The sequence below is a fragment of the Bacillus rossius genome, chromosome 2, assembly GCF_032445375.1.
Source record: "Bacillus rossius redtenbacheri isolate Brsri chromosome 2, Brsri_v3, whole genome shotgun sequence".
Lineage (NCBI taxonomy): Eukaryota > Metazoa > Arthropoda > Insecta > Phasmatodea > Bacillidae > Bacillus > Bacillus rossius.
Window position 1 is genome coordinate 23,190,458 of NC_086331.1, and position 15,928 is coordinate 23,206,385.

Consider the following 15,928-nt stretch of genomic DNA (forward strand, 5'->3'; position numbering starts at 1 on the left):
ACGAATACTCAACTGCAAAAAAAAAAATATTAGTAATAAGATGCAGCACACGAAAAAAAAAAAAAAACCAACGAAATTCTTGTCGAGGAATAACCAGAAGCACACATAGAAAACCGTCAAAATATTCACAGAAAAAAGGAAGGGCACTGAGAAAACCATCGAAATTTTTGCTAAATCAAGATCAGTGAATCACGAGAAATGATATTAAAAAATTAAACTTACAAATATTCTGGCTTGTGAAATCTATCTTTGCTTCAGCAAGGATAGAGTTCCAGCACAAGCCGGAATATTTGTAAGTTTTATTTTTTAATATCATTTCTTTTGGTTTCAACTGTCAACAGTAGAAACATTCACTGATCGTGATTTAGCAAAAATTTCGATGGTTTTCTCAGTGCCCTTCCTTTTTTCTGTGAATATTTTGACGGTTTTCTATGTGTGCTTCTGGTTATTCCTCGACAAGAATTTCGTTGGTTTTTTTTTTTTTCGTGTGCTGCATCTTATTACTAATATTTTTTTTTTTTGCAGTTGAGTATTCGTGTCTATATTTTTATTGATTTTCTCAGAAAGCTGCTGGTTATTACTGTCAATATATTTTTTATTGTTATTTTTTGTGTGTAATGGTTATTACTACTCCATGAAATGCTGATTTTCTCCGCATGCTGCATGTTATTACTGACAAATCTTTTTTTTCTATTGTCCGTGTGCTTTTGTTGGTTATTATTGGCGAGAATTTCGTTGGTTTTTTTTAGTGTGCTCTTGGTTATTTATGATAAAACAATAAATCTGTGCATTTTTTTATAAAATATATGCAAATGTACTCAGAGATTCGTTTAATTTATGAATTCATGTTAGTAAATAAACTTTAATCAGGCGGAGATTATACCTACCACCAAATGTTATTACTTGCTTGATTACTATATATCCAAATATATGAGAAACGCTAACTTTCAAGATGGTTTTCCCCTCCCCTTTAGTTACAGTGAAGCCCCTCCTTTTTTCGATCGTGAGTGAGCATTCCATATCCCACAAAGGAACTGATTGCATTTTTTACATTACAACTAATAATGAATGATAATATATATATTTTCCTGATGTACACGAGAGTTAAAATTGATAAATAGTGATTTAAACATATGTTTGTGTTCTCTCATTTATTAAATTGAGAAAAATATTTAATCGAAGGAATATTAAGTATTTTTTTTGTAAATGATTTTAAGCCGACTTTTTTTTGTTAATATATTTACTTTGTCTCTCCCTAGATCATCTAAGCTTGTCAAGGTGATATTAGTACAGCTTCATCGCTGGAAAAGAATTATATACTATTTTATGTGTAAAATCATTTCTCTCTGTCAAGGAGGTGGCACGAGTCTAAGAACGAAGTGTGTGCCTTTTTTATTTATCTTCATGTGATGTATTACTGTACTCCATAATGAAGGAAGAAATGATCCTTTCTTTCTAAATCTAGCATTCTGTGATAGCATTCGAAGAATTGTGATTGAAAGGGCTGTCGGTTGCGTGGTGATTTTCGAGAAATATGCAGTGTTTTTTTATTATACAATTATTTTGAAAAGCATTATTTTAATGTGTTTTCACTGTCCTATGTTAACTGTTTCAGGAGGTCCACCCAGTCATGGTGAATCTGCGTTAGTGAAGCGAGATAATTGCAATGCTTGCTAACGTTTCAAGTGCAGTTTCGTCTCTAAGCGCAGGGACTTAGACTGGCGTACAGTCAACTCGTAGTGCATATGTTAAGTATGAAATTTGTGTGGTATCCACACATCAGACCTATGGTTTGGGAAAAATGAAGATAATTGCGTAATTAAATGTTCTCGCATGCAAGGACTTGCACATGATGTTTCATCTCTAAAATTAACTTTGAAAAAATATTAATTTTAGCTCCTTTTCATAAACAGATGTAAGTCGAGTGGTTTTCAAAATATCGTACTTCCTTCTGAAGCCATGTGTATTGTATGTATGTATGTATGTATGTATGCATGTGTGTGCGTGTGTGTGGTAGGATGGTTAAGACTAACATGAAAATAAAACTTTTATGAGATAATATTTTTTTTTAATTTCTAGATGCAGTAACAGCATCCTAGGATTTATGAAATTTATAGTGTAAGGTTTAAGGAAAGTAATTTTTTTTTTGGTCTTACAGAATTTTAGCATGATGGTGAAGCTGCATCTTTGAAGGAGGGGAGAGGGGGGGGGGGGGAGATGTTTTATTTGACCAATGAAAAGAGAGCTTAAATGGTTGTGAAAAGGGCTGGTTCCTGGAACATCAGCAAAATGTTTCATACTGTAGATATTCAACTGATTGTTCTCAATGAAATGCTAAAAAATTTTAAACGAATGTTGTTCATAACTAATGTGGAATAATTTTTGTGTACAGCTTACTTGTTAACTAAAATGGAGTTGTGATATATGTATGTGTTCTGACTAAATAAATGTATTAAACGAATACGGATTTCTTTTATTTCATAACTTGCCTACCCTAGTGCTTGGACTGCTGACGATTAACGAGTCTTATCACAGACCATGACTGCTACCTGAGCGCCTCATGGTGCCACAAAGTCGCGAGTTAACGAGCTTGTCGTAGCAGGCTCGGTCAAGTCTATTGTTCGGGTTCCCTCGGCACTGCGAGACGACATTCCTGAGCGATAAATCATGATGTAGGCGGTGCCTTGCAACCTTATCCCTAATCACCTATGTCATTAGTGGGTGCACTTAGGACTGGGTCCGAGAGTGGTTTGTCATGTTTAGTTATTACCTACATTTCTACCTCCCACCCTTCACAGGCCTGCTACGACCTGCGCATGAGTCATCTGGGTTTTTCCGAAGACAATGGTACTTCCCCTCCACATACTACATTCCTATTGGTAGGTTCGGTAAAAATACTCTGTTCCTAATGTTTTTCCAAGAAAAAGCAGGTCCGAGGCTATAAAAGGCCGGGATTAGCTGTCGGAGCTTTAGTGTGTTCTTAGAGTTTGAGTGAGCTAGTTCGTGTGTGAGTTTCGCTGCTACCACGATTTCTACCGCCAACGCTACTTCGTGTTCTACAGCTCCACTTCATCATTTTCTGAGGTATGTTACATGCTTCGTTAACATTGAATGTTTCTCAGATTTTTTGTAGATTATCAGCTAGCTAGTTTTTTCTCGGTACACTTATATGTAGGTAACCATAAATTTTTCAGTTTAAACTTTTATGAGTACTTTTAAAAATATTCTAGCATTTTTGGGGTGTGCATTAGAGTAGTTTTGGGGTTATGTAATCAATCATTTTTAGTTTACATTGAATATTTTTCAGCTTTAACTTTTATCAGTACTTTAAATATTCTACCATTTTTAGGATTGTACATGAAAGAGTAGCTTTGAGGTTATGTTTGCAACTTTTTTTATTTAATAACATTGCTAGTAGTTTAGGTTAGTAAGCTTGAGGGCTAGAGTTTTGAGGTTATGTTTGCAACTTTTTTTATTTAGTAACATTGCTATCAGTTTAGGTTAGTAAGCTTGAGGGCTAGAGTTTTGAGGTTATGTTTGCAACTTTTTTATTTAGTAACATTGCTATCAGTTTAGGTTAGTAAGCTTGAGGGCTAGAGTTTTGAGGTTATGTTTGCAACTTTTTCGTGTTAACATCTAGCTACATTGTATTCTTAATTATTTTGTTATAGTTCTCCGTGCGTCGAGCTACCGTTGTGTGTTCCGTACGTTGAGACCAGTCTACCGATTGTTGTGATGGCGTCTACCGTTCAGAAATGCCGTTTCTGCTCTGCTACATTCACGGCAGGCAACAACTGCTACCGGCACGAGCGTCAGTGTGCTGAGAACCAGCATCGTGACCACCAGCAGTGCCACCTATGTGGAAAGATGGTCGCTCGCAGTGACAAGATGCAGCAGCACCTTGCATCATGTACTGGAGCTGTCGCCACGACATCAGGCATGCGGTGTAGCTTCTGCTATAAGGCCTTCGCCCGTGCTGATGTCGCCAGACTACATGAGAAGTCGGCTTGCGGTCTTAACCCAAACCGCATAGTGCATTCCTGCGAGAACTGCACTAAGGAGTTCGCTAGGGCTGATAAGTTAAAAGCCCACATCAAGGTATGCAAGGGGCCTGCTCCACCTCCTACAAAGAAGCAGAGGATGGTAGCAGTTAAGCCTGCAGTTACGCCCAAGCCTTCGACCAGCCGAATAAAGGTGGTGACTGGGACTGGTTTGGCCAATGTCCACGGTTTCATCATCGCGGAAGTAGGTTTCAAGGGCAACTTGAAAACGTACGTGGCAGAAAACACGTCAAGTACTGCCAAGGATATCTGCTCGTACCTGAACTCCATCAAGGCAAAAATAATGAGCCAACTTGTAGAGGAGATAGAGGAGAACGGTCCACTAAAATTCAACATCGTGCTTGAGTGTGATTACGAAAAACCTGTGGATGTCAGCGAAGACAAGAGAGCGTTCAAAACCATTAATGTGCCCCTCTACGCAGTTTATGAGGTGGAGGAAGCAGTTACTGAGTCCATCTCTAAGATCTGCAAGGAGGAGGAAGACTACATGGGAAAAGGGTCTGGATGGACTTTGTCGGCTGTTAAGCGACTTCAACTCCGAATAAACAAGCTCGATCCACTCCGTGCCAGCTCCTACATCGAACTGCCTACTTCCATCAAAGACAAATATGCGGTGATAAATCCACAAAACCTCGAAGACCACATGTGTTTTAAGTGGTCTATTCTTGTGAAGTACGTGGAAGGTGAGCATCCAGAGCGTGTCAACCAGCGATACCATGACTTGGAAGAGAAATTCAACTTCACGAACATCGAGTTTCCTACTCCAATCAGGCAAATACCGCTGTTCGAAAAACAGAACCCTGGAGTCTCCATCAACATCTACAGCATCGACGAGAATCTGAATGTTGTACCTGCACGAGTCGCACCTGAAGAAAAAGAACATCATTTCGACCTTCTGCTCTTGGTCAATGACAATTCGTCCCATTTCACCCACATTAAAAATTTTTCTGCCCTGGTTCGGTCCCAAATCACTACACATCACGATGCTATTCAAGTTTGCAAAAGATGCTTCAAGCATTACGATAATCAGGATAGGGTTAGCGGGCTCACTGGTCTTCAGTGTTTGGCAAAACACCGTGAGCTCTGCAAACAGCATGCTGCTGTTCGGATGAAAATGCCATCCCCCGATCAAAATGGGCAGCCACCTTTTCTGCAGTTCAAAAATTTCCACCATGCTGATAAGATGCCCATCGTGGTATATTGCGACTTTGAAGCTATTCTGGAGAAAATCCATACGTGCCACCCGAATCCTGATGAAGCATACACGCTGCAGTACCAAAAGCATAAAGCATACAGCTACTGCATTTATGTGAAAGCAGATAATACAGTCATTCCAGCACACCTCACTTCAGCACTTCCATCAGAGCCTGAATTGTATCGCGGTTGTGACGCAGAGGATAAGTTCATTTCTCGCATTGTGGAGATTGGTCATGATGTACAAAAAATATTTTCTACATCTGTTTCTATGACTCCACTCACACATGCACAGAACACTGCTTTTCTGCAAGCAAGTGTGTGCTGCTACTGTGGAGGAAAGTTCGGAGGAACTGCAAAGAAAATTCGTGATCACAATCACTTTACCGGTGAATATCTGGGGCCTGCATGTAATGACTGCAACCTTCTCAGGCGCAGACCAAAAAAGTTGATTGTGTTCTTCCACAACCTGGCGTACGACCAGAACTTCATTATCAGGAAGTTGGGGTACGACAGTAAAGACATCTTCATAATCCCGAATTCAGAGGAGAAGCTGATAACTTTTTCCAAGAAGTTGCATGATAAGTTCAGCATTCAGTTTGTCGATACATTCCGTTTCATGAGTCGGGGTCTTGCTTCGCTCGCTGAGTACTTGCCGGCAGATAAGTTTGTCAGTACTGCTGAGTTTTTCGCGCCTGATGAGTTGGAGTTGGTTACCCGCAAGGGTGTCTTCCCGTATGATTTTGTCGATTCTTTTGCTCGATTAGATGACACTAGTCTTCCACCTATCGGCGATTTCTACAATAGTCTGACTGATTCCATGATTTCAGAGATGGAGTACGCTCATGCAGTGAAAGTCTGGGTTAAGTTTCAGTGTGCTACTTTGGGGGAGTACGCTGACTTGTACCTGAAGACAGATGTTCTGATTTTGGCGGATGTATTCGAGAATTTCCGTTCCATATGTTTGGAGACATACAGCCTAGATCCGTCTCACTATATTTCTTGTCCAGGGTTCGCTTTCGATGCGATGCTTCGATTCACAGGTGTACAGCTAGAGCTTCTCACAGATTATGACATGTATATGTTTGTGGAAGCAGGTATTAGGGGAGGAGTAGCGCAAAGCATTAAACGTCATTGCGTAGCCAATAACTCCTACATACCTGAGACATATGATGCATCCAAGCCATCCACATTCCTGGAGTACATTGATGCAAATAATTTGTACGGGTGGGCGATGTCTCTGCCGCTTCCAATTCGGCATTTCCAATGGGCAGACACATCAATTGATGTCGTGTCTGTCCCAGATGATTCTCCTACAGGCTACATTATTGAGTGTGATGTGGAGTACCCTCCCGAGCTCCACAAAAGTCATAAAGACCTGCCATTTCTCCCCGTAAATCAGTGCCCGCCCGGCTCAAATCAATCAAAACTAATGACAACTCTTGAAAATAAGGAACATTACATTGTACACTACAAAAATCTACAGCAAGCAGTATCTCATGGGCTGAGAGTGACTAAGATTCACCGAGTCCTACAGTTTGAGCAGTCGGCATGGTTGGAGCCCTATATTCGACTGAATACCAACAAGCGGAAAGCAGCAGCCAACGAGTTCGAGAAGGAGTTCTTTAAGCTCGCTGTGAACTCGACATTTGGTAAACTGATGGAAAATAAAAGGCGGAGGCTCAAAATGGAGTTGGTGTGCTCTGAGAAGAGGTTCAAGAAGTTAGTGTGTCGTCCGTCCTTCAAGGACCGTACAATGTACGAACCGAATTTGTCTCTAGTCCACCTTAATCACGAAACCATCATTTTCGACAAGCCGATCTATGCCGGACTGGCCGTACTAGATCTTTCAAAGACTCTCATGTACGACTTCCACTACAATACCATGAAACCCCGTTACCATGACAATATTCACCTGATGTATATGGATACAGACAGTTTCGTGTATGAGATCCAGACAACAGACTTTTACTCAGACCTCAAAGCCGACCCTACACTGATGGCTAAATTCGACACCAGCTGCTACCCTTCCGACCACCCTTGCTTCTCCCCCATCAACAAGAAAGTTGTCGGTAAATTCAAAGATGAATGTGGGGGAGAAGTGATGGAGGAGTTTGTAAGCCTACGGGCCAAACTCTACGCCTACAGGTGTGGTGGTAAGAGCGAGAAAAAGGCCAAAGGCATCCAGCGATGTGTGGTCAAAAAACACATAACATTCGATGACCACCTGGATGCCCTGCAAGACCACCGCACAATGAGGGCAGGCGTTAGAGCAATTCGCTCCCGTCAGCACATACTCTATACTGAGTACAGCAATAAGCTGGCCATAACGTGGGAGGACGACAAACGGCTGATCTGCGAAGATGGTATCCACACAGTCCCCCACGGATATGTTGGACGCGACGAATAATTTTATTTTACTGTAAATAGTTTTTGATTTAAATAGTTTGGCAGTTTGGTAGTTGTTTCCATTTGTTGTATAGTTTTTCTGTTTTTTGTTTTATAGTTTTCATTTTGTTGTACAGTTTTCCATTTTTGTTGTACAGTTTATGTTTTTGATGTATAGTTTCCATTTTTGTTGTAAAGTTTTAGTTTTTTGATGTATAGTTTCTGTTTTTGCTCCATTTTTGTTGTGTAAAATATTTTCTTAATTTAATAAATACAATTTTACCTACATATTGTTTATTATTTTTAATATAGAACCTATATCCCACGAGGTACTGATACTTATAAATGTCTTACAGAATGGTGAAATGTAATTATAGACAAACATTAAAATATCTGCTTCCATGCAGCTTTTAAACACGAGTACGCAAACACGGGCTTGTTTAGGAATGTAATTATACGCAGTCATTAAAATATCTGCTTCCATGCAGCTTTTAAAACACGAGTACGCAAACATGAGAAGAGAATATTACTTGTGAGTTAGGACTCTGAAAAATGTATGGCCCACTAAAATGGGGTAATAAAGTTTTTTTTGAAATTATCATTACTTTAACTATCGCATCCGCAACGATAGTATTGATAACATATATTTAAGTCAAAACCTATAAATGATAAGTCTTTAAGAAAAAATGGTGGTTACAACAGCAAAATGACTGTGGATTTTGTGGATTATGTGATTTATTTTAACAAAATTTGCGAATTTTTTTTGTCTATAAGGGTCATAATAATGTTGGTAGAGAATTGAAACTCGACCTTACATACACAGGCGTACTTTAAAAACCTACACTTGATGATACCATCAGATGAAATCAAGATGGTTGTCTCCACTAAATAAGATGGCTGCCTCCGGCAGACAACGATGGTATATATATTTTTTATTTTGATAATAAATTTATTTTAAAGAATGCGGTGTAACGGAAAATTGTAACAGGGGTGAGTGGGGTGTTCGACGCGCAGGTTTTTTAATTAAAATTTTATTAAATAATATATTTTTTAAATTTCATTTTTAAAATTTTGATTATTTAATTTTTTATAAATTTAAAAATTTCCATTAAAATCGTATAATAAATAATGATTTACAAGATGGCGGAATATTATAGAAAAACCAAATATCCGCCGGAAGTGCCGTAATACAAGATGGCCGCCGGAAGTGACGTAATAAAAATGGCGGCCGGAAGTTTCGTAATCCAAGATGGCCGCCGGAAGTGACGTAATAAAAATGGCGGCCGGAAGTTTCGTAATCCAAGATGGCCGTCGGAAGTGACGTAATCCAAGATGGCCGCCGGAAGAAAAGTAATCCAAGATGGCCACCGGATCCCTGGATCCCCCACCCCCCACCCCTGTCCCCATATGAACTATACTTACCTACTGTAGAGACCAGGAAATATCGCGGATTCGTCTAGCCTCAGGGTAGAATTCAAAGTCATATGTGTGCTCAACCCATATTTATTTTCCTATTGGGTGATGATCTATTACATGAAATAATTTTTTATTTTTTAATTGGCACTACCTGATTCGCTTACTTCTCTCCTAGCTGGGCATCGTTGGCTCACGGTTGCAGAGGGGGCGTGTCCAAATAACTGCTGTCCAATTATGAACACATTGCTAGTGTGTAATGGTTTGCATTCTAACTTGAGACTGAATGAACGCGAAATTTCCGTAACCCTACATATTAGCATAGCCACAATTATTTCGTTGATTCATTTCAATACAGAATAGACTAAATTTGTGTGTATACAAGCAAGGTTTTTCTCTAAGAAATCAGTTAATGTAGAAGCAAACGTTGGTAGAGCAAGCATAAGGTTTTGATAGGCACTGGCGAATTTCGTGGTTTCGATGACCTCTAGGATACACTCCACGATCCCCTACATACTCGGGCAAATGACACATTCTCATTGGCTACTTCTTTGGTTGAAGGTTTTTCATTGGCTCTCAAAGTCCTTCAGATATAATGTTGAGCAAATCACAGAAGCAAAATGAATGTAGACGTTTTTGGATTCTAGCATAACGCGGAATGAATCCGCGAATTTTTCAGGTCTGTAAGTTTTTGATATTCACCCGTGACGCCATACGAATTCGCGAAAATTCCGGGTCTCTATTTGTAGCCAGTGCATTCTAGTTCACATACGTTTGCAATCTAAACCATCGCCAGATAATGACGCCGTCTTCACTTGCTCGCCAGTAATTTGAAACTCCCCGGAGGGAATAAACCAATGAACCGACGACACTCACTTGCCCGAGCCATGTGTAGGGCCATGCATATTTCGCGAAAAGATTCTGAGACCAGCTGAGAGTTCAAACACTTTAGTATCGTCTGTGTTCCGTGATTGGGTCGGGCACACGTCTACTGTCACAACACCAATCACAGTAATTCGGCGCGGAAGCAAACGCGTCCTGAGTGGCTCGGTCAAACAAGGCAACGACTTCTCTCGCAGACGGCCGCCAATCACAATGAAGAAATTTCTGATGCGGATATACCTTGTTGCAGTCTAATAGGTGTTCAGATTTTTTCGCGAAAAGTACGTGCCCCTAGCCATGTGTGATGGACACGGACAGAAGGCGGATGTGGGGGCAGCCAAGTGAGCGACCCACCCAGGACTTAGTCATGTACGAAACTGCGGGGCTTTCCATGGGGCTTTCCATGGTGCCAGAAAATAAAGTGGAGGTAGCAGGTACCTACGGATGTCAATATCCCTCACGTTCTTCACCCGGAGTTGCCGAGTCACTCATTCATCTAGCATGACCTATGTACATACGTGATTGATGTCATAATCTCTCGGAATTCCCTTCTTCGTTAAAAAAAAAAAAAAAAAAAAAAAAAAAGTGTTCTGACGTATGAGGTGGGAGTACACGAAGAGCAGGAGTGACATGTGCCAGTTTGGAAAAACCACAGCTTTGCAACTACTGGCGCTGGGTTTTTTTGGAAGCCTCAGGCGGGAATCTTTTTGTTTTTTTCAGCTCGTGTGAAGGCAGGGTAATGAGATAGCCGGAGGTACGGGTAAATGCGGGGTTGCAAGGTTGTGCATAGAGGCTCCAGACGGCGGCTGGGGGGCTCCGAGGAGACTATAGTGGCGTCCGAACTGCCTGCACCCAATTTGTAGAGACCGTAAAAATTCGCGGATTCATTTCGCGACATGCTAAAATGCAAATATTTGTACCTTTCTGAAACTTCTGCTATTGGTTCACTGTCAACCTGGAGGACTGTGGGGTCAGTTACAGACCCTCAGTGAAAGCGGTATCGAATCACGGGACTCCCAATTGAGACTCCTCACAAGTCAGTAGCCAACGAACAGCTGACGTTTGCCCGCGTATGCACAGGATCGTGGAGTCTATGCTGGAGGTCATTGAACCCGCGAATTTTTCTGGTCTCTAATCATAGACTTGGTCTCGCAAGGGGTCGACACCCAGTGAGTTAAGTTGGGCTCTCAAAGATCCGTCGTGTCCGTCCGTTACATGTCCGTCCGTAACCTTTCCGTCCGTTACATGTCCGTCCGTAACCTTTCCGTCCGTTCACAAACCGAGCGATCCACAACACTTCGCACGTCGGCCACTGTACTTTTCCATTTCGATGCCGCCAAAAAAACTAGAAGGCTTAAATTGTGGTGAAAATTCATATTGTTTTGATAAATTAGTTTGAAGTTCATGAATCATTAAACTCTTTTTTTTTCGGTGTGATATTTATTCCATTATCTATCGTTAGAGCCACGGAAATTTCGCGGATTCATTTAGTCGCAAGCCAGAATGCAAACCTTCACACTGTCGCACTGTGTTCATGATTGGACCGTAGTTATCTGGACACGCCCCTCTACGACCGTGAGCCAACGATGTCCAGCTAGGAGAGAAGTAGGCGAATCAGGTAGTGCCAAATAACAAGGATAAAAATGTTCTCGCTAAGAAATCAACCAATGGGAAAGTAAACATCGGTCGAGCACACCTATAACTTTGAATTCTATCCTGAGGCCAGAGGACTCCGCGAAATTTCCGGGACTCTATTTATCGTACGTAATTTTTTTTTGTAATTGTATCAAACAAATGAATACCCTTCAAAACTTTTTTTTTTAAATATTAAAGATTGCCGGAAATACATTGCAAACATTTTGGAGGTTATAATTAGACACACGGAAATTTCGCGCCTTAATTTAGTCGCAAGTTAGAATGCAAACCTTCACACTGTGTTCTCGCACTGTGTTCATGATTGGCCCGCAGTTATCTGGACACGCCCCTCTATGACCGTGAGCCAATGATGCCCAGCTAGGAGAGAAGTAAGCGAATCGGGTAGTGCCAATTAACGAAGATAAAAATGTTCTCGCTAAGAAATCAACCAATGGGAAAGTAAACATCGGTCGAGCACACCTATAACTTTGAATTCTATCCTGAGGCCAGAGGACTCCGCGAAATTTCCGGGACTCTATTTATCGTACGTAATTTTTTTATGTAATTGTATCAAACAAATTAATACCCTTCAAAACTTTTTTTTTTAAGATATTAAAGATTGCCGGAAATACCTTGCAAACATTTTGGAGGTTATAATTAGACACACGGAAATTTCGCGCATTAATTTAGTCGCAAGTTAGAATGCAAACCTTCACACTGTGTTCTCGCACTGTGTTCATGATTGGCCCGCAGTTATCTGGACACGCCCCTCTATGACCGTGAGCCAATGATGCCCAGCTAGGAGAGAAGTAAGCGAATCGGGTAGTGCCAATTAACGAAGATAAACATGCTCTCGCTAAGAAATCAACCAATGGGAAAGCAAACATGGGTTGAACACACCTACTACCTTAAATTCTACTCTGTAGCCAGACGAATTTGAGAAATTTCCGGGTCTCTAGTTATTATGTCATCCGTCTCTCCGGCGAAAGTTGAAGTTGGGAAGCTTTTGACGGATGGATGGATGGAATTTTTTCGGATCTTCTGATTGGCTTGAGGTCACGTGATTGACGGACGGATGGGAAACGGACTGACGCGACGGATCGTTTTGAGTCCAGCTTTAGTTTTTTTTCTCGGTGATCACTGCTCTACAGGTTCTTGTAGGAAAATAAATATGTGTACAAATAAATCTGTATAAAATTGGTTGAGAATTTCAAAATTAACGTGTTTCTGGTATCAGGCTATGCTCCATACACACAATCGTGCATAAATTATTCTGTGTATTTTCTGGTCATTGACTTCTATCAAGCTTACGTAAGATTGGGTAGTGTAAATCTTGTAATGTTCTAATCCGTTTTTTTATTTGTTGTTAAGTACGTGTCAAACTTTACATGGCCCAATGAAAACGTCGATCAAATATGCATTTGTGTGCGTAATAGTGCGAAAAAAATGGATATTAAAGTTTTGATTGTTAAAAATAGTTTTATAGTCGCATTTAGAGTAAGAAAACATTATGGTATGTTACAAACATGCAATCGCTTGAATTCTACTGAAAATAAGGTGATATTTTTTCACACAAGTAAAAGGAAATACTTATCTTTGGACTATCGATTAATATGTGTATTACAGTAATGCTAAATATATATTTTTAAAAAGTGACAAATACTCATCTTGTGCATTTTTAAAAGTAAATTGTATGACAGCTATTATAAAACAAAATCATAGTGAATTAAGTCATAGTTTTCTGTACAAAACAAAGTCAAAAATGTAGGGTCACAGTTTACAAAAAAAACTATTTGTAAGTTTTGCATGAGACTCCATCCAAATAGGCTATGGTGTTATTTTGAACGTTTTGTACTGAAACCAAAGAACTCGAACCCATAAAAAACTTTTTAAGTTGTTTTTACTTTATGTAGTTCTTTACGCACCAGATCTCCGTGGATGAAATTGGGGAACACAGACACGCCTGTTTAAATGCTTCTTTGTCACTTCACCAGCTAGATGCTTGAAGGGATGACATAGCTGACGTATCGATTTCGCGTTCGTTCCCAACACCCTGGCATCACATTCAAGTAGTTATCCAAGTGTTTCGGATCTTGAACCCCACGTGCGAACCCTTGTTACGTTAAACTTTACACTTTAACGAGGTGTGATCAAAAAATACTGTGAATGAATTTTAATAGCAGCAAATGCACACGCAACAACTATTTTAACTAATAATCCTGATAGCCTGATCTGTTGAGGTAGTCAGTGGCAAGTTTGAACAAGTTGTGACTTGTCAATTGGCTTTCAGAGCCGGAAGAGTGAGGTCGTGTTTACCGTGTCTGTCGCGCATCATGAATAGACACCTGGAAATATACGGTAGAATTCAAAGTCGCATGTGTGCTCAACCTATGTTTGCTTCCCCATTGGTTTATTTCTCAGCAAGAAATTTTTTAGCCTTGTTAATTGTCACTACCTGATTCGCTTACTTCTCTCCTAGCTGGGCATCGTTGGCTCTTGGTCGTAGAGGGTGGTGTCCAAATAACTGCTGTCCAATCATGAACTCCGTGCAAGAATGTGAAGGTTGCATTCTAGCTTGCAACTAAATTAAGGCATGAAATTTCCGTATTTCTAATCATAGATTTAGAACAACTCGTTAACATTAGGTTTTGTTTGCGAAACGGAGACCAGAAAAATGTGTCGTGCTAAAAGGAAAATGTTTTGACACATTCCCGACATTGTGAGGGCCATGATGGAGCAGCTGAAGGTCCCTCCGAGAAACCTTCCAGAAATGCCTCCAGTCATGTAAATAGCATTGTGATGAGTGCGCATCGCTAGCCAAGAAGAGTATTTTGAAGGAGATTGTTCAAATTTCATGTAAGCTTATTCTTTGTTCGTAATCAAATTATTCACCTTAATTTTTATTACACCTCGTGTATCTTTAAATTCATGCCGGATGCATTCTAAGTATGGCACAGTTGTGTAATACTCTGAAACTCAACCTTTAGGTATTACCTAACTGCTCTGTCTTTTGGTTTTATTCTTCCGGGATGAGAAAGTTGCTGCTAAATATCACTGAAGTAAACGACTTCCTTACATTAGGTATGTGTGGTGCCACGACTAATTCGCGGATTCATTGCCTAGCAAAGTAGACTTGAAGCACATACGCATATCTACTTCACGTTGATGTTTGTACCAAAGTGCTCCTAACCCGCATTTGACGCCCCTGGATAGTTCAGTTGTAAAAAAGGATAACAAGTTTTTATCCAGGATGACGACCTTTTTAATGACCAATGAGCACAATAAAAATATTGATAAAGAACAGGCAGGTTGAGTCCAGCCTGAAATAAAATAATATTTTCTTTACAAATGGTATTTTAACCAAAATTTATGCTCACATTTCATTTGTTTGTTTTTTTCTTTGCTGCCTGATTTATTTGCATGGCTTGCCGCTTTCTCAGTAGGTATTTCCTGAAATCTTTTCCCTTAAAATAATTCGGGAGAAAGCTATGCCATGCTTAAATTTTTTCTCATGCGAAAATCTATCACAGTTAGCCACTTACAACGCTAGTCCAGAAACGCTTAAAATTCAAGCCACTCAACATATTTAAATCCTTTATTTTTTTGTAACTAGTTCTTGTGTTGTAGGAACTTATGCTGATTATCAAACGTTATGTGCAAAATAGTACAGGATTTATTTCAATACTTAATCCAACGCGTTATCAAGAAAATCAGTCAGTTAACTAAGTTGTTGTGTTGTAAATATATTCCTTATAACAATGGTATCGAAAGAGTGTAGTTACTTTCAAAGGCTATGCATTGAATTCTTGGAGTCGATTTCGTCCAAAGCCACGAGTAGCCTGTTTCATAAAGGTAAAATACATGCTATTAGCAGTTGTAAAAATTTATTTCTTGTAATCACAAGGCATTTCACATAGATTTCCATAAGTTGTCACTAACAAGGAAAAGTCTCAGCTTTGTGTGACAATGTAGTTGGTACACTTTTAATTAAAACAGATTGGGCAACATAACCATTTCAAAACTTGGAACATTGTTTTATTTAATTAATGTACCGCTAACAATTATTATCGCTTAGTTGCAGCATACATTTTGTTAATGTTGTAGTTATGTATTTTAAACATTTTTACTCAGTTTAGGGTTTGAAGTGAACCTGTAAATGGTCTACTTATGTACCTAAGATGAGAGATATGTAGAAAATTAGTTGTAAGCAAAATTGTCACTTACCAAATTTTTTAATAGCCTACAATTAGATCACTTGTTAACATGATGGTGAAATTCACTTCAAATTATAAGTTTACAAACGTGATTTTTTGTAGAACACGTAATGAGATATTTTCGCAAACTTGTGAAATTTT

At 39.6% G+C, this 15,928-nt stretch overlaps 1 protein-coding gene across 1 annotated transcript in view; it reads left to right on the plus strand.

Annotated features, from left to right (window-relative positions):
* The window catches only part of LOC134529174 (clavesin-2), a 99,315-nt gene that overhangs the window by 48,116 nt on the left and 35,271 nt on the right, over window positions 1-15,928 (plus strand). The window lies entirely within an intron of this gene.